Below are 9,107 nucleotides of genomic sequence, written 5' to 3'. Positions count from 1 at the left end.
GCGACGAGAAATTTCGGGAGACGCGACGTGACACGCATAAAGTGTGGGCGAACGGTTTAGACTTTAGACCGGTGACGGGACAACGGTGTTGACGACTCGACGATGCGCGGTATCCTCTCGTACGGCCCGTTGTATGTATTTATTTGGAGGGAACGCAGCGAAGCAGCCAGCTAAATTACAAAGTCAACGGGCCACAAGCGAAAATCCGTAGCCCGTGGTCATAGGTAGCCCATGGAAGATGGTTTTTCCCTCTTTTTTCGGGCCAGTTCACATTCACCGGAATAGCAGCGGCTAGGCGACTACCGAAAGCACATCGAGCAGCCACTGCGTGCTGACGTGGTTGCAAATAAAACCTACCTGTCCACGTACGTAAATACATTGGACCGTAATAGCACCTCTTATCGCGGTTTTACCGCTCTTTCCGACGGCCACCGAGATTTCCCTGTAAAAATAAAATTACGGGGAAACTGTAAAATCGACCGCAGCCGAGCTTTCGCTGGTCGAACGTATCTCTGACACTTTATTAACGTCGCTATCTTGAGAAAATGCCTTTAATTTATGCTTTACGAACCACGCTCGTATATTCAACGAGCAATCAAACATCCGACTCGAGTATCTGCGCAACTGGATATTGTTTTTACTTTTGCCCACTCTGTCATAGTTTGACGAACAGAACGTTTAAATTGAAATATATGTTTAGTCGTTAGCGCGCTTCCATAATGCAAAGTGCAAGCCGTAAGCGAATTTGTCGTGCAGTTCGGAGGCCTGACGCGACGCACCTAAACGTGTATGTATATCTACTTTGTTTTTGCCTCGACTCGTCAAAGCTGTTTGACGATGGACGTCGCACCACGATGTAAATTTTCATCGGAACACGCGCGTGTGTACCGATGGAAGATAGCGGAGCAATAATTGCTTTTTTTGACACGATTCGATGTTAAATCGAAATTCAGCGTGTAGTGGTGCTCGCGTGAGTCGACGAGTCGGGATGAAAGGACTACACTTTTTGATTTTACATAGCCTCTCGCAATTACTGATGAGTTGGCGGGAATCCAGTTGGTCGAATGCTTTCTAGAACATCTTCTGTCTATTGTGCGAACCTGGAAGTCATCTCAACAGTTTTAAATCATTTCTTACGCGATCTCGGGGTTCGCTAATCTTTGATCCTTCTCCTCGGAAAATTTTCAAGACCCGTTTAAACCACGCTTTCGCGATACTCGCGATTAAAAAAGGATGGGCGCCATAGGCGAAATATAGTCTAGTTTCGTTTATAAAGTAAAAGCAGAACGATATATCGATAATTAGAAAATAGATTCGGAGCAAATGTTTAATTTGCTTTGTCTCGTCCGTTCGTCGATGCCAAGTTACGTGTTTTTATGTTTAAAACTCTAATCATAACTCGTATGGTAAAACTCTGTTCGATATGTCGCTTTGGCGCATTGTTTTAATTCCTCAAACTGTCGTCCGTGTAATTAAAAAAGGTTCCCAAGTGACACCCTCGTTGCAGCGTGAAAAGGTTTTAAAGGAACGAACACGATTTACTTTTCATTCGATGTTTTAACTCTCATTCGATGAAAATTCGGTGCGAGTTTGGCGTGTGTGCAACATGATCGGTTTTAAAAATCTTTGAACATGTACATAAAAACAAATAGCTACATATAACCGCGATGAATTCGATCGACCTACGTAGTAATATCTTTTCCGTGCAGTTTGTAATTTCGACTGCGCAAACAATTTTTATGCGAACGATGATTTAACCGTTGTACAACATTGATCGAATTAGAAGTTTACAGATACGGTTTCTTCGAGAAGCAAAATTAAAAATCGAGGCACCGAACAAAGGACAAAATTTCCTATTTGTAATCAAGTTATAACTTGCGAACGATCGTAAAAACTCTTCAAACTCGAGATTGTACGTATTATTTGGTATAAAATAATTATTTGCTGGGATTCGATTTAACGGAACGTGTCAGCACGATTAATGTCTGTCGCCGATTTATTAATGCGACGAGGAACGCTTGACGGTATATAACCACATATGTAGATCATCCTAAACATCGAAATTAAGCTAGTCTCAACCACTTGCCTTATTCGGTCGTATTGAAAATGGAATTTCAAAGATTGGAATTCCTGGCCCAGTTTCAACGCGATTCTCGCTGTGCCTTGCGTCCTTCATCACGCTTGCATTATACAAACATCGTCAATGCGGTAGCAATTGGAACAAAGCGCGAGTATAGACAAATACGAATAGACAGAAACCAAGAAGCTTCCTATACTTTTAGAACCGAGACGAACCGAATCGAATGTGAATAATGTTTTGCCTACTTTATAGAAACACATTAGGGTAGAAAGCATTTTTCACGTTGCTTCCGTTGCTTCCAGCGATTATTTATACGACACGGGCGCACGTAAAAGACTGCAACTTTGACCTCAAAGAATGTATTTGATCGCATAAATGCGTACAGGAATAGTTTTCGTTTTCAGAAACTATCTTGGGCAGGGAGAGGGCTGACGATGATAAACGACGTCCTAATGTTCCACACATGCCACTTAGCATATCTTTCAGACAACTCTACCGGCTCATCTAATTCACTTTAACGTCGCCTCGATCTTTAAATTCTTTTTTGATTTATACCTTTCGCGAAAATTAGCTGTTCACGCTTGCGTAATGTTTAATTCGACGTGAGGTAGAGGGGAAGAGAAAAGAAAACGCGAACATATTGCCAAGTTTTCGACAATGATCTTTCATAGGAAAGTTATTCTGAGCGAATTCTGTCTTTGCGATAGTATCATCGAAAACTCCATGGATGCAAGAAACCTTCTATCCGATATAATAAACACACGCAAGCTATATTCGTGTAATCAACGATACAATCCCAGTTCTAAGGTCTATTATAGCCAGGTTATTACGGAACGATAGCGTTCGCAGTGGAATTCAATTTTAGCCAGTAGTATAATAGATGGATAGTGATCTAGTACGGACTGCAATTTATAGACAAGATTTCGTGCTGTAATTAAAACTGTACTGTTTCGCGGCGATCTCCGTTTCGAATCACGTACGTCGTAGGAATTTGGGAATTCGTCTGTTTTAAACTCCGAGGAAATCAAAAGCAAACGAATGTCTCACGAGACACGACAAATTTTCACGAAGACCATAGGCGTTGTGCCCGTTCAGTATCGTGTCGCAAATTTAAGAATAACCAACACCACCGAATGAAAAATTCGTTATACGATAAAGGCATAACGTCTATTTTCGAATTGAAGGTAAAACGAGATGCAAATGTAGCGAGTTGCATTAATTCCAAAATATTACCGGCAAGTGGACGAGCTATGCTTTACCACGTGCCACAGACGATCGGCAATCGTATAAAATGTTGTCAAAATTCGGAATCTCGAGATTAGATCTATCGGTAACTTATTTGTATTGGCGCTCGATCGAATACCGAATGTTGAGGGAATTCGATGCGAAAAGTAAAATTACGAAGGGAAACTGAGAAGAACTGGCGAGAAGTAACACACTGGCCCGACTAGAACGTAACGAGCATGAATATTCGCGATTATTCTGTAAATCGGAATTGGACAATTTGTAAATTGTAATTCGAAAGGAAGAAAGGCGCCGCCGCGATTCGAGAGGTCATTCGGATAGCGATGTCTCTCGTTAACGTCGCATCGATATCTCTCACAGGGTCCTTATCCGATCCCGACGTCGAAATCCGATAACAAAGGACAAGTCAATTCGTGGAGCATCGTCGCTTATAATACGTTCCTCGCGCCATTGTCTCGATGAAATAAAGAGCGGAGGAGACTTTTTCTATCAGGCCAGCGACAAACGTATCTCAGCAGCGTCTCATCAACGAGCATACTCGGTCTCTCTCTCGTTGCTTCTCCGTTGGTCAGTCGATTTCTCTTCGTCTCGATGGAATGTTTGCAGAAGCCTGTGGGCTTGTGCTGGTCCCGCCCGCGCCACGGCGTGCGACATACCACGGAGACGAGACGAGTCGAGCCGGGCCGAGAGTCCTCGTCTAGCGGAGTCGCCTTCTCCACTCCTGGCGTAGTCTACCTCTCTCTATTTCACGGCTACCTTGGAGATAAGAGCGCCACGGAATAACGGCTCTTTATTATATACGGTAATAGGCGAACTTCAAGCCTGGAACTTAACCGTGCCGCCCATTTTCCGCTGGATAAGATGCTTCCTTTTCCTCGACGTTGCGAGCTTCATACTGTCTCCTCCTGTATACCGACTTTCGGCCCCTCTATACTTTGCTTTCAGACGGTCTCCTCCTCGCCATCGTGCCAGCTATGTAAGCACCTATGTACATACATACTTTGAAAATTCAAACCGCATCACCGTTATTTATTATACGCGTCGCGTGTGTTAACACGTACGTCCGATGGAAATTTTTTCTAATTTCCAACGGATATTTCCGATATTCCAGAAGCCGTCTCGTAATTAGCGCTCATTCGTAAAACGTTCAGAGGGGAGCGACGTCCGAACATTTGTCTAATATGATTCCGTGTATGATTTTTACAACACCATATACATAACAGAGTAACGGAAATGAATAAAATATGTAGATACTTCATGTATATACATAAGCGTGTACGAAAGATAACGTATTCGAAGGATCTACGGCTTTCGTACTAGCCAAGCATCGACTCGGCCCGAAGTCGGTTTTCATGTAGATTGGAATCGCCTGACCCTTACGATGCCTTGGCGTAAAATGGTCCGCTCGAATCGAACCGCAGGAAATAAATAATAATTCGCTCGTTCTTTTCTGCTATCTTTACGCCGCGCCGTTAAAATACGCAACGAGCAATTAAGATTGCACGCTTTTCTATTATTCTACGTAACTTTTCTAATCCATTTTTCTGTGACTTACCATCGTTTACCTGATATCTCTGTTTGCTGGAGAAAGAAACGTACATACGCGTATCGAGCTTATTAAAATACATAGCAAAGTGAAATCGCTTTTCCGAAATTGATGCAACGAGGAGCATATTCCGTGTAAATGCTACTTTGATGGCGACTAGGCTGCTACGTGCGTATGCTCCTGTGTGATTACGTTTGTTTCTGCATACAGTTCTGCGTTTCAGTGGCAAGACAAAGGTAAGACCGAGTCGTCTGTCGTGACTCGTGCTAGCAAAGCAAATTGAAGCGTAAAATCGGTAGATGCACTGAATCAAACTGCTTTAGGAAACTATTGCCAAAATGCAATCACGGATGACCAAACCCGTGCGTTATCGTATACGAAATCGAAGCTGCGCGTATACCGGTAGATTAGATTTCCATTTGAAAATCGATCTCTTCATTCGCTGTCTCATCGATAGTTATCTTTCCATGAAATGATAGCGAGAAAATTTTTAACTTGGTAGTCTGCGTTTTACTTTCTTTATCAACTTTTGTCGAATCGTTGTCTTTTTCCGAAATTTTATCTCGAACGAGATACGATCAAATTGTTTCATCGCGAATGTTTTCTTTCTTGAATTACGCCTGCAACTAAACTTTTCTATCTAAACAATCGTATCGTTTGTCGCTTATTCGTAAAAAAATATCTGCCAACGAAATATACGACAAAGTTTTAATCGCTTGAAGTATAAGTTTGCCAACTTTAATGTGATTATCGGTAAGTACAATACGACATACAGTCCGACTTCGCTATAGTTTTACATAGTACTTCTTGCTTCTTTATCCTCGCACTACTCTCAACCACGTATTCTCCGAATACATATGTCGATATGAAAAGAATTATTTGCACGAAGATAACGTTATTATACGGCGAGCCGTACGTAGCACGCTTCCCTACAAAACGAACGAAAAAAAACGAATTTTCTCTTTATTTGCGTATTCTCACATTTCATTCGATCGCTATGAAAGTAGGAAAGAAAGAAAGAAAGAAAGAACTGAAAAATCTTTGCACTTTGACTAAAAGTGATATTACTACGATACCGTACCGTTCGAACGGAGCAGCTGATTTTTCAAACTGATATTCCGATCGTATCGTACGATGTCAACCACGAACCTCGGATCGACCATTAGGTCAAACGCAGTTACAGTTAAATACGACGCAATGTTGGCGATCCTTAAATCACGCCGCACGCATTTCGAAACACGTACCACTCTGCTGTCGTAACGAAAATGCGCGAAGCAGATAATTCCTTCTTTGAAAACATTGCACAGAGATCGAAAACGAAAACAAGGGCAACAGACAGAGGCGGAAGCGTTTGGTGACACGCATGCTGAACCCCCGGAGAGACCCCTTCAACTTCTCTTTCGTCAGGTAAATTAGGCTTACTGTCTAGAATGGGACAAGACTCGTGCAATGAATTAATTAACTGATACGAACTTAAGCACACCCGCGAGCTATACAGACAGATATTGTTAACCGACCGGAGAGTGCGAGGAGAAGGATAAGATTAGATGGGGAAGATTAAAACGGGAGGTACACCAATTTCGTCCTGCGCGCTACGACCCTCGTAATTAAAGCGTAGAAAATCCCGTGCATGTTATCGTTAATAATTCAATTTGTTAATATCTCGAGTGTCGCATACGTCCGTGATAACTCGAGGAATTTTAAAATATATCGTTTGACTATAGCGGAGCGTGGAACTGTACAGATTCGACTCTACGTTTTACGATGTTCGTTACAAGTAACGTAAGTTATCTTTTGCGAAAACTTCGAAGCGAAGTTGAAAATAAGAAAGATTCTTCCGCTCGACGTTAATGGATGCCGTTCTGACGGACATTCGAGCAATCCATCTTTAAGTAAGAATAAGGAACCGGCTACTTTAGCAGACGGAACGAATGAATTCAATTAACTTTGAGAAAAGCCGGAAGAAAATAACGACGTCCGTCGTATGACCGTGGAAGAGTAACGCAACGACGAGAAATGAAAATTTTCCAAATGGAAGAGAAAACGTAAGGCCGGACGAAGATAAAACGAAGAAAGGAAGGGAAAAGGATTTTTACACGTTTAGGGGAAAAAATCCATCGCGTGTACAATTGTTTTTAAAGCGCGGAGGAAATCTGGCCCATATTTCCTTCCTAAAGCGGTTCAGTGTGCCAGCTTGGCATAACCCCTGCCCGATATCGAAAATATCGGGTCGATCCTAACCTCGGTGCGTATATACATCGCATACATACTTCGCGCAACGTTCTCGCTGCTTCGATGCTACTTGGAACGCGTTACAAGTTTCTCCTTTAGGAATTAACGTTCAACCATCCCGAGATTGTTCTCGCTTTCATCTCTCCGGATTTATTTTAGTTAAAACATAGCCTGTCGTCGAAACACTGGCACTTGTGGTATCGTTTAGCTGAAAAACTGTAGATTTATTTTCGTTGGTTGGTTATCCGATTATTCTAACAGCGGACACGCGTCTTGCTTTCACGAAAACCATCGGATGACATTACGTAACGAATGAACGTTATATAGCTGCTGGAAATTAGATCGAATTAATTTGAATTTCATTCGGCCAAAGTGATTTATCAGAGGTTATTTAGCGTCGCACCGTTGCGTATCAGAATTTCGTACGAAGGGACCGACGGAGATAAAACAAAGCATCGGCCGCGAGTGAATGCGCCGTTTGTCAGGTCTATAGGAGACTGAAACATTGGTGCAAGTAAAATAACGTCTTCGATTCGTTCTGGACTCGAATTTTGACGATTTCTGACGAAGCAGCACTCTCGATCTGTTAAACTTTCCCACCATTCTCTCTTGTGTAATTCGGCGAACGCTGCAAATACTTGGTCGGAATCTAGAACGCGAGAATTGTATCTATTGATCTCTTTCTTTCCCTCTTTAGGTCTCTCCGCTCTTCTTTCCTCGCTTTCCTCTCTTTTTTTTTATTCATTCTCCCACGATGCGACGACAAATTATAAAATAGCAAAGTTCCTCGTCATCGCTATATCCTATTATCATCGAAGTCTTTTCAATTTCAGAATTAACGATTCGTTTGCGAATTCGCGGGCTTCCCAAGAGGGTATATAATAGAAGAGCGCGCAAACGTAGGTGTGCAGCGCAAAATACGAGTCTCGGATGGTTCTATCTTTCGGCGAGCACGTTTTTCGTGGACTCGACGTTCTACGAGTAACGCGCGAAGTTCTCGAGACTGTTCTCGTAACTTGACGCAAACTCGACGAAAGTGTATCTTTTTTCAATAAGGAATCGCCGATCGTTACACGAAGTAGTAGTTACGTATGTCGAGAAAATTGGATTCGCAAGCGACGTGTAAATGTTTTCTTTTACAAATGGACCGCGCTGTACCGGGCGAAGCTGACAAGCACCGATAGTCCTCTTAAATCTGGTCGAACGTACAGATTTCATGAAAATCGATGCGTTTGTTCGTACAATTGCATAGAATTGTAAATGCGCGATGAAAACACGATCTTATTTTAAGTTGCACGAGCGACATCGTCACGTAAATTAAGGCCAGTTTCACACGGAGATATTCGTATCGCGATACACGTATCGCAAGCCGCGTACCGTGTGAATATCGCCATTTGTTTTAATGTTTCGTCTGTCGTCTTTATACGAAAAATATCGCGATGCTGCGTCTTGCGAGGATCATCGTGTGAACACTTCCATTCACATGTACATGTACGTTTTATACATATTTCAGATCTTTCGTTGTTTATTTTCAAATTTATTTGGGCAACCGTTAAATTTAATCCTCGCGTTATACTTATAATAACAGATGCTACTATCGTCGATAGTGGTTTTCGGTAAGATAGGTCAGTTAGATATCACGCGATAAATTCGACTGGCATAAAGGCCAACGAGAAAATGCTCGCCAGTCGGCTTCCTCCGTGCTGGCACACAGCCGTGAGTGAAATTCACGAGCGTATCGACTATTCGTCGATGTTTTGTTCTAGCATGAACAAACGTAAAAATTGCGTAGAAACTCGGAGCAACGGTTTTACATCGAATGGAAAATTATGCTGGTCGGTTTCTAGACTCTAGACGAACCGTACTAGACCAAACTCGCCACTGTTGCGGCGAATGCATCCGTGTTTCCATGTAAGTATGTGCCTACAACACGAACAAATACACGTTTCTATATAGTTCCGTAACAGTTGTCACGCGTTTTGATCCATCGACTACCACGTAGCA

The sequence above is a fragment of the Bombus bifarius genome, unplaced genomic scaffold, assembly GCF_011952205.1.
Source record: "Bombus bifarius isolate JDL3187 unplaced genomic scaffold, Bbif_JDL3187 scf7180000008263, whole genome shotgun sequence".
NCBI lineage: Eukaryota > Metazoa > Arthropoda > Insecta > Hymenoptera > Apidae > Bombus > Bombus bifarius.
The sequence above is the reverse complement of the archived record's forward strand: the minus strand, read 5'-3'. Positions refer to the sequence as shown.